This window comes from Triticum aestivum, chromosome 1A, assembly GCF_018294505.1.
Source record: "Triticum aestivum cultivar Chinese Spring chromosome 1A, IWGSC CS RefSeq v2.1, whole genome shotgun sequence".
NCBI classification, from domain to species: domain Eukaryota; kingdom Viridiplantae; phylum Streptophyta; class Magnoliopsida; order Poales; family Poaceae; genus Triticum; species Triticum aestivum.
The window spans coordinates 441,327,719-441,336,115 of NC_057794.1; the positions used below are offsets into that span (position 1 = coordinate 441,327,719).

Genomic DNA, 8,397 nt, shown 5'->3' on the forward strand with positions numbered 1-8,397 from the left:
ATGGTTTGGAGTAGTTGAGCATGGCCTGATGCAACATTCATGTTGTTAGCATGTATATATACACTATTACAACAGCTTGTTGATCAAGCGTTTGTTTCTATCTAAATGTGTGCACAGAAGTTCAGTTACCTTCTAAACAATTATTGGTGCATTTTTTTTGTTTCTGTTATGTTACAAGTGTTTTGAATTAAGTCCATAAATGATCGTTGTCCAGTGCACACAGTAGCACTGCAAAATGCAAGTATGCTGACTATTTTTTGAAAACTCTATATATTATTTCTAGCATCTTATACATGTAAAAAGAGAGTTAGAAAATGTGAATTAAGTGTAACCATGAGCTTTGTTTGTTCTTGTACTCTTTGTATGTTCCTGGTCGCCACCACCGACTGCGAGCGGGGGTCCTGGTCCTCTCCCTCGTCGTCCTCGGCGGCGGCATCGCGGCTTGGCGCCATCGCCGTGCCCTGCGTCAACGTCACGATCAGCTTCCCGGATCACCGTCTTCACGGTACGCACGCACACATTTCTGAAATCCACAGTCAACAGTTTGGTGTACGCGCTGACTACTGAATCATGAGACATGTGTGTGGTTGTGCTTGTGCAGAGGTTGGTCGAAGAGGGCTGGAGTTCATGCTGTTCCTGCTGTCCCTGTTCGTGTTCCTCTTCGGTACCTCCTAGTTCATCTTCGACCTCATCCTGGTGAGATTTCCATCCAACCCTCCCCATCCCCATGGTGCTCTTTCTAGTTAGTACTCGTCCAAGAGAGTTGCTTGGAGTAACTATACTCAAGATGCAGTCGCAGTAGGATTAGTTGATTGGAGTATTTAACAAGACCGAACAAGATTTAACTTGTCAAAATTTAACAATATTTCTTAGTAAAGCTGAGTAGAGTATATATTCTGAACATGAAAGCATAAATATTCTCAGCATAAGTACATGATTAGGAGTATCATGCTTCTGAATATCTCCAAGCTGGATATTTCCATTAAACATGTTTCTGAATACCTCCCATATATATTTCCGTTAGTCTGCTTAGTGCATCATTAAGATTATAAGCATCATTTTCATTGAATCCTGGTTACATATTTGTGTGTACTCAAGATGAAAATGGGACTTGGAATAATATGCAAGTTTCATCTTTTCTATTGCAGCGAGTGGGTCGGTTATGCACTAGCAGCATCCTTGTATGAATGAGTATATCGTCTTAACTATCTGGGGACAAAAATCATTGTATTAGCTGAATCTGTGTTATCTTTCTAAAGAACTTGTCCTTTTTTTCGAATGTTCTGTTCATAATATATTGGCTCCAGTGTTTTGATTCTTCTCTTCTGATTCATGTAACAGGGCGACGGCCGAAGGCATGATGATAGTTCTATTGCTGTCCTAGTGTAGCGAAGGTAGCCTAGTCGACTATGGTCGCGTAGTTAGTCATGCATATAGTTTCATCTGACTGGAGCCCAGTTTGTGCTGATTGTCAATTCTCATTGTGATTGTCCCTCTATCTGTGTGACTGATTGTATTTGTATCTGTGTTGTAACTGTGTCATGACAGAAGGAGCCCAGTATATTTGTATGACTGTGATTGATTCTCGCTGTTGTTATTTGAAATATTACTTGTGTTTTCTGTCTGTTCTTATTTAAACATGGTTATTTATTTCTGTGAAATTGTAATCTGAATAATATGACACTACCAAAAGGGTCCCACTTTAATAGAACCTGACAACTGGGACCCATCTGACTAGTGGACCCTTCTTTTGGGAAAAAAGAAAAACCAATTCGTTTAGACAAAAAGGCCACAACCCAACAATAAAAAGGCTGCAATATTGGACTTGGCCCATGAACCCAACCAAAAATTGACACACAGAAAAAAAACACAAATAGGCCGAATTGTTGGGCTAGGCCCATGTAGAAAATCGAATTGGACCGGGCTGAATCTTGTGCCACATCAGCTTGCCACGCTGGATGCCTACGTGGCCTGGGGAGGTTGCTAGTGACCAAAACGCCAAAGTGGACTTATTTTGGTCATAAACGTTTGCGACCATTCCAGAAGAAAGGTCGCTATAGTCAGTTTACGACGCCCAGCTTTTGACCTTATGTTTTTGGTCACAAAAAGGTCATAAATGGAAATTTGTGACCTTTCAGTGACCAATAGTGGTGGTCATAAGTTGACATATTTCTTGTAGTGAACTCCCGCCCCAGTACTGGGTGGCGTCGAGGTTATCTCACCAACGAACTACATAAAAGAGATTTTCGATGTCGGCGTACTAAACTCAGGTATTCCAGAACTGCAACGATAAAATTGTGACGACAGCACCTCGGAGCCCAACTCCCCGGGACACTGCCACAACCCCTAAAGACAGGAGGCACCAAGAACAATGTTCTCGTCACAAAATCATCGGAACGATTCCAAGATACCCGCGTGATCCTAAATTTTTTTTAGTGAAATTTGAGGAGAGAAGAGTCAAAACTCTATGTCAGGATGCCTCACCAGAGCGATGAAGGGACTGGGGAGTAAAAAGAATTCCTAAACTCTCCGATATATAATTCCTAAATGACTCAAAACATTTTTCTAGACTCAACTCGGCCGCTAATAACGATCAAGCAATGGGGCTCCTAAGGTCGGGAACGCTCTGATTACCAACTTGTAACGCCCTCGATGCGGCTATATCTCCTACGTGTCGATGCATGACTTAGAGGCATAACCGCATTGAAAGCAATGTCGCAAGTTAGGCAATCATCACAACATCCAATGTAATACATAACAAGGGGATAAGTAACATAGTTGGCTTACACTCGCCACGTCAATCAAAGTACATAAATAGCATTACATCAACCAATCACTCATGGCCCGACTACGGTGCCAAAATAAAAGACCAACCCAACATGCGACACGGTCCCGATCGCCCCAACTGGGCACCACTACTGATCATCAGGGAAAGATACATAGTAACGTCGTGAGTCCTCGTCGAACTCCCACTTGAGCTCTAACGCGTCATCTGGAACGGAGTCATCTGGCCCTGCATCTGGTTTGGAAGTAAACTGTGAGCCACAGGGACTCAGCAATCTCGCACCCTTGCGATCAAGACTATTTAAGCTTATAGGAAAGGCAGGGTAAAATATCTAGAGCTGCGGCAAGCGGCTAGCATATATGGTGGCTAACCTATTTGCAAAAGAGAGCGAGAAGAGAAGGCAAAGCGCGAATGAGTAACTAGAGAACAACCTGCGGCAAGCATTACTCCAACACCGTGTTCGCTTCCCGGACTCCGCCGAGAAGAGACCATCACGGTAACTCACACAGTTGATTCATTTTAATTAATTTAAGGTTCAAGTTATCTACAACCGGACATTTACAAATTCCCATCTGCCCATAACCGCGGGCACGGCTTTCAAAAGTTCAATCCCTGCAGGGGAGTCCCAACTTAGCCCATGACAAGCTCTCACGGTCAATGAAGGAATAGACCTTCTCCCGAGACCTTCCGATCAGTCTCGGTATCCCGGTTCTACAAGACACTTCGACAAGTTAAAACCAATCTAGCAACACCGAACGAATGTGCCGACAAATCCCGATAGGAGCTGCACATATCTCGTTCTCAGGGCACACTCAGATAGGTCAAGCTACGATTAAAACCAACCCTCAAGTTGCCCCGAGGTAGCCCCGCAGGCTGCCCAGTTCGGACCAACACTCAAAGGAGCACTACCCAGGGGGGTTTAAAATAAGATGACCCTCGGGCTCCAGAAACCCAAGGGAAAAAGAGGCTAGGAGGCAAACGGTAAAACCAAGGTTGGGCATTGCTAGAAAAGCTTTATTCAAGGCAAACTATCAAGGGGTTCCCATTATCACCCAACCGCGTAAGGAACACAACAATCTGGGAACATAACACCGATATGACGGAAACTAGGCTGGCAAGAGTGGAACAAAACACTAGGCGAGAGGCCGAGCCTTCCACCCTTTACCAAGTATATAGATGCATTAAGATAACAAGATAATATAGTGATAACCCAACAAGTAAATAATGTTCCAACAAGGAACGGTCTCCAATCTTCACCTGCAACTAGCAATGCTATAAGAGGGGCTGAGCAAAGCAGTAACATAGCCAATCAACGGTTTGCTAGGACATGGTGGGTTCGAGGTTTGACATGGCAATATGGGAGGCATGATAAGAAAGTGGTTGGCATCTAAGCATAGGCATAGCAAAAGAGCGAGCATCTAGCAAAGCAAAGATAGAAGTGATTTCGAGGGTATGATCATCTTGCCTGCAACATTGTCAGAGTTGACTGGATCCTCGAAAGCAAACTCAACGGGTTCCTCATTAGAGAACTCATCTCCCGGCTCTACCCAAACAAGACAAACAAGCAAAAGGAACGCAATCAACCATGTGCACAAGTCAAACAACATGATGCAAACATGGTATGCTATGCGGGATGCGATATGTGATGCATATGCAAGATTTGACAAGGAAAGAATGAACCTGGTCTCAACATGGAAATCCAAGTGTTCCACTGGAAAGGTGAGATGATTTCGCTTGAAAACGATATAAAGAACACCGGAATCGGAGACACGGTTTGGAAATGGCGAGCAAAACAAATATGACAACGGTCTGCGATTTACAGCAAGTGACCATCTAAATGCAACAAGATGAACATTCTACAGCACTCAAACTTGGCAACAAAATACATGGCAGTGATCCATTCATGATGATAAACAAAATAGGAACACTGAGCTACGGCCAATTCATCCATTAACAGGTTCAAACAAGCATGGCAAAAATGCAATTGGTAAACAGATTTCAGACTTAGTGAAATTAACACTTGTCTGGAATTTCAGGTCAGGTAGCACATTTTGGAGCATGAAAACTATATGTTACAGGGCCTGAACATGGCAAAGAGCTTAACAAAAGTCCCTTAGTGACCTTGAGCCAAAAGGGATCAGAAAATACATTTGCAAGCATGTGAACATGGCAAAAACATAATCAGATCACAGACTTACTGAAAAACTGGAACATGCAAAATCAGATATCAAGTAGGCATGTTTACGAGCTCGATGCACTCACTACAGAGCATATAATGACAACCTAAGCATGCACCCATCAAGAATACACATTATACAAGCTAGTCATGGCAGGAACAATAACATAGCATGCACGGATCAACTACAACATGCTCGGCAAAATCGCTAACAAGTAGACAATCTGCCCAGATTCACGAAATGACAAAAGTAGAGATCGATTGACTCAAGCTAGGGTACTCCATAATTGCAAGCAAAGACATGGATGGATAGAGCACTACAAGATTAACAAAACATCCTTACTGATCATCCTCAAAAGAGGCACGGATCACTAGGAAACAACATGAACATATGGCATATTGATAAGAACAACTCAAGGACTTAGTGGAATTGCTAAGTCCCTGAAATCAACATTAACGAAAGCACCACTTTGCAAGTTTGTGCTAGTCACCACACACATCACAAAAAAATGGATGGCACCACTGGAAAGATGACAAAGCATATAACAAAACATATGTAGAACTCATGGGCATATCATGCACACATTAAACATGGCAAAAATGACAAATATCTAATTGGAGCAGCAGATCTGACAATTATCTCAAATAGGACTCTACCAACAGCATTTCGGGCATCAACATGAACACAAATGAAAATGATGCAATGAGATGAAATGATGTACTCTCTGAGAAGAACATTTTGATATGCTATATGCCCAAATCAGAGGTACGGATGGAAAGTTACGGCACGATGAACAAGGCAAAATAGTTAGGGTTTCGGGGCAAAAAGTCAACCGTGAGATGAACTGGATCTAGATCTGGCCCGATTTGCACGCTTCCCGAGGTTCATCGTCGGACTTGGGGGCGCGGCGGCCGGAGTTCGTCGGAGGTCTTTGCCGACGAGGAGAAGAGGCGATGGACGGACTTGGGCGGCGCGGGCGGAGTGGAAGAAGTGGCCGGCGCCGGGGCGACGGTGGTGCGAGCTCGCCTGAGGTGGCGTACGGCGGCGTCGGCCGGCTCGGTCGCCGGAGCGGAGGCAAAGCGGGGCGGCTCGGCGGGCGCGCGGGAGAGCGAAGGCGGGCGCGGTCGATGGGCTCGGAGGGCCGGTGACGGGCCCCGCGGGCCCTGACGTGGCGCCCTTCCACTGGTTGGTGGCGGCGGCGAGAGACGTCCGGCTAGGAACGGACATGTCCGGCAGCGGCGGTAGTTGATTTCTAGGGTTTGGGGAAGGAGGAGATCCAGATTTTGAGGAGGGGGTCTATATATAGAGGTAGAGGGAGCTAGGAGTGTCCAAATGAGGTGCGGTTTTCGGCCACGCGATCGTGATCGAACGCTATAGATGATGGAGAGGGTTATGGTGGGTATTGGGCCAAAATGGAGGGGTGTTGGGCTGCAACACACATGAGGCCTTCTCGGTCCCTCGGTTAACCTTTGGAGCATCAAACGAAGTCCAAATGGTACGAAACTTGACAGGCGGTCTACCGGTAGTAAACCAAGGCCGCTTGGCAAGTCTCGGTCCAATCCGGAAATGTTTAATCCCCACACATGAAAGAAAGGTAGAAAAAACCACCGGAGGAGAACGGAGCGCCGGAATGCAAAACGGACAACGGGGAAAATGCTCGGATGCATGAGATGAACACGTATGCAAATGCAATGCACATGATGACAAGATATGAGATGCATGGAAACAACAACAACACATGGAGGCAAAAACCCGTCGTCCACCACACGGAGGCAATAACAAACAACACATGGAGGTACTCTTCCTAGGCCTCACCGTCGTCCACCACCGTGGTGCTCTCCGTGCGGCGTGGTCAATGTGGTCAAGGAACACCTTCCATCGGAAGAGTATTGTACGTGGAGAGGCCGACAGCTGGGTCCACGGCACAACCCAGTTTTTTTGTGATTTCTCAAGTAAGTCGCTTTGTCAGGCCTGTTGGGCCGCAAATCTTTCAAGACGAGGAGAGATTTCATTCGGCTGGCCGAGAAAATGGCCCATCAGTAATGAGAAATGGGTTGTACATTTTTAAAACACATCAAACCGGCAATTAGTTTCAAATATCTTTTTTTTCATTTCAAGATTGTAAATTACATTATTTTTTGTGCGTGGAGAATTTGTTGGATTTTATATTGATATACATTTATTTTTAAAATCAGTTTGAATGTGAGTTGAAATTTTGGGATTAAAAACAGTTCAGACCGCACCGAAATATACAAAATTTCGTATAATTTTTTAACCGTGGCCACAATATGGGCTGTAATGCTAACAAAAATAATAGGGGCTCCAAAAAAACCTTAAGAATTAGCAAATGGGCTGTAAATTATTAGAAATAATGGCAGATGGGTTGTATGCTGTTTTCCACAGATTTGAGGCTTTCCTAAAAAAAGGTTGACGCACAAGCACTGACTGTTGAATGTCCATCCAACGGTCGTCGTGCTTCTTCAATCTCTGCTCTTCCTGCTCCAGCTGCTCAAGCAAGCGTCGGCGAGACTGCATGCTACCTCCTCCCCGCGGCCGGCTGTGCTGCCGCGCAGGCATCACCGCCCCACCGTACTACCATCGCGGGCCTAGCCATCCCTCTACTCACCCACACCTGTTGTTGTTCTCCGGCAACGGCAGACGAACCAGTAAACCTTCATATAGTCGTACTCCCCTCCGCGTGGGAAACAACTGCTGAGTCTTCCCTTCCTCCGTGTCGTCCCCTTCCTAGGCCTCGCCGTCGTCCGCCACCGTGGTGCTCTCGGCGCGACGTGGTCAATGTGGTCAATGACCGACTTAGATCGGAAGAGTACTGTGCATGGATACGCTGACAGCTGGGTCCACGGCCGCAGCAAGGAAGTGCCTCCTTATTATGCACAAAATAATTATTCCTCCACCTGACAGCGGGGACCCACCAGATGGGCCACCGTATTTCGCAAAAAAAAATGTTTCCCCCTGACTGCTGGGACCCATCAGCTACACCTTCGCACGCAAGGAAGTGTGTCCGGGCAAAAAAAAACAAAACGATTCGCCCCCCTGACTGCTGGGACCCACCAGCTACATCTTCGCACACAAGGAAGTGCCTGACAGTAGGGACCCACCTGGTCGAAGCGTACGTAGTGGTGTCATTCTAGTCGCGAACGTGTACGTACATATATACTGGTGGATGTAGAGGCGCGCATGTGTCGTTGTAGAGGTGCGCACGTGTCGTAATAGAGGCGCGCACGTAGCATGTACACGTATGTAGGCCAGGGTGCAAGAAAGAAAATACGGCCACGTATGTGTACATACGGGCGGGATCTCGAACACCTACTCGCGCATATGTACGGCGAGGGCTCGTTGACATGGTTGGGTCGGAACGGAGAAACAACGTCGTCGTTGTGTTCATGGGGAGGCAACGGAATGCGTCGTGTTCAT

The 8,397-nt window shown here is 46.0% G+C and overlaps 1 long non-coding RNA gene across 1 annotated transcript; it reads left to right on the plus strand.

Moving 5' to 3' along the window:
- The first annotated feature begins 323 nt into the window (after window positions 1-323).
- Window positions 324-1,409, plus strand: LOC123144081 (uncharacterized). Its single transcript, XR_006471268.1, has 3 exons — window positions 324-505; window positions 602-696; window positions 1,342-1,409. It is a non-coding gene; the product is annotated as an uncharacterized lncRNA (long non-coding RNA).
- The last annotated feature ends 6,988 nt before the right edge of the window (window positions 1,410-8,397 follow it).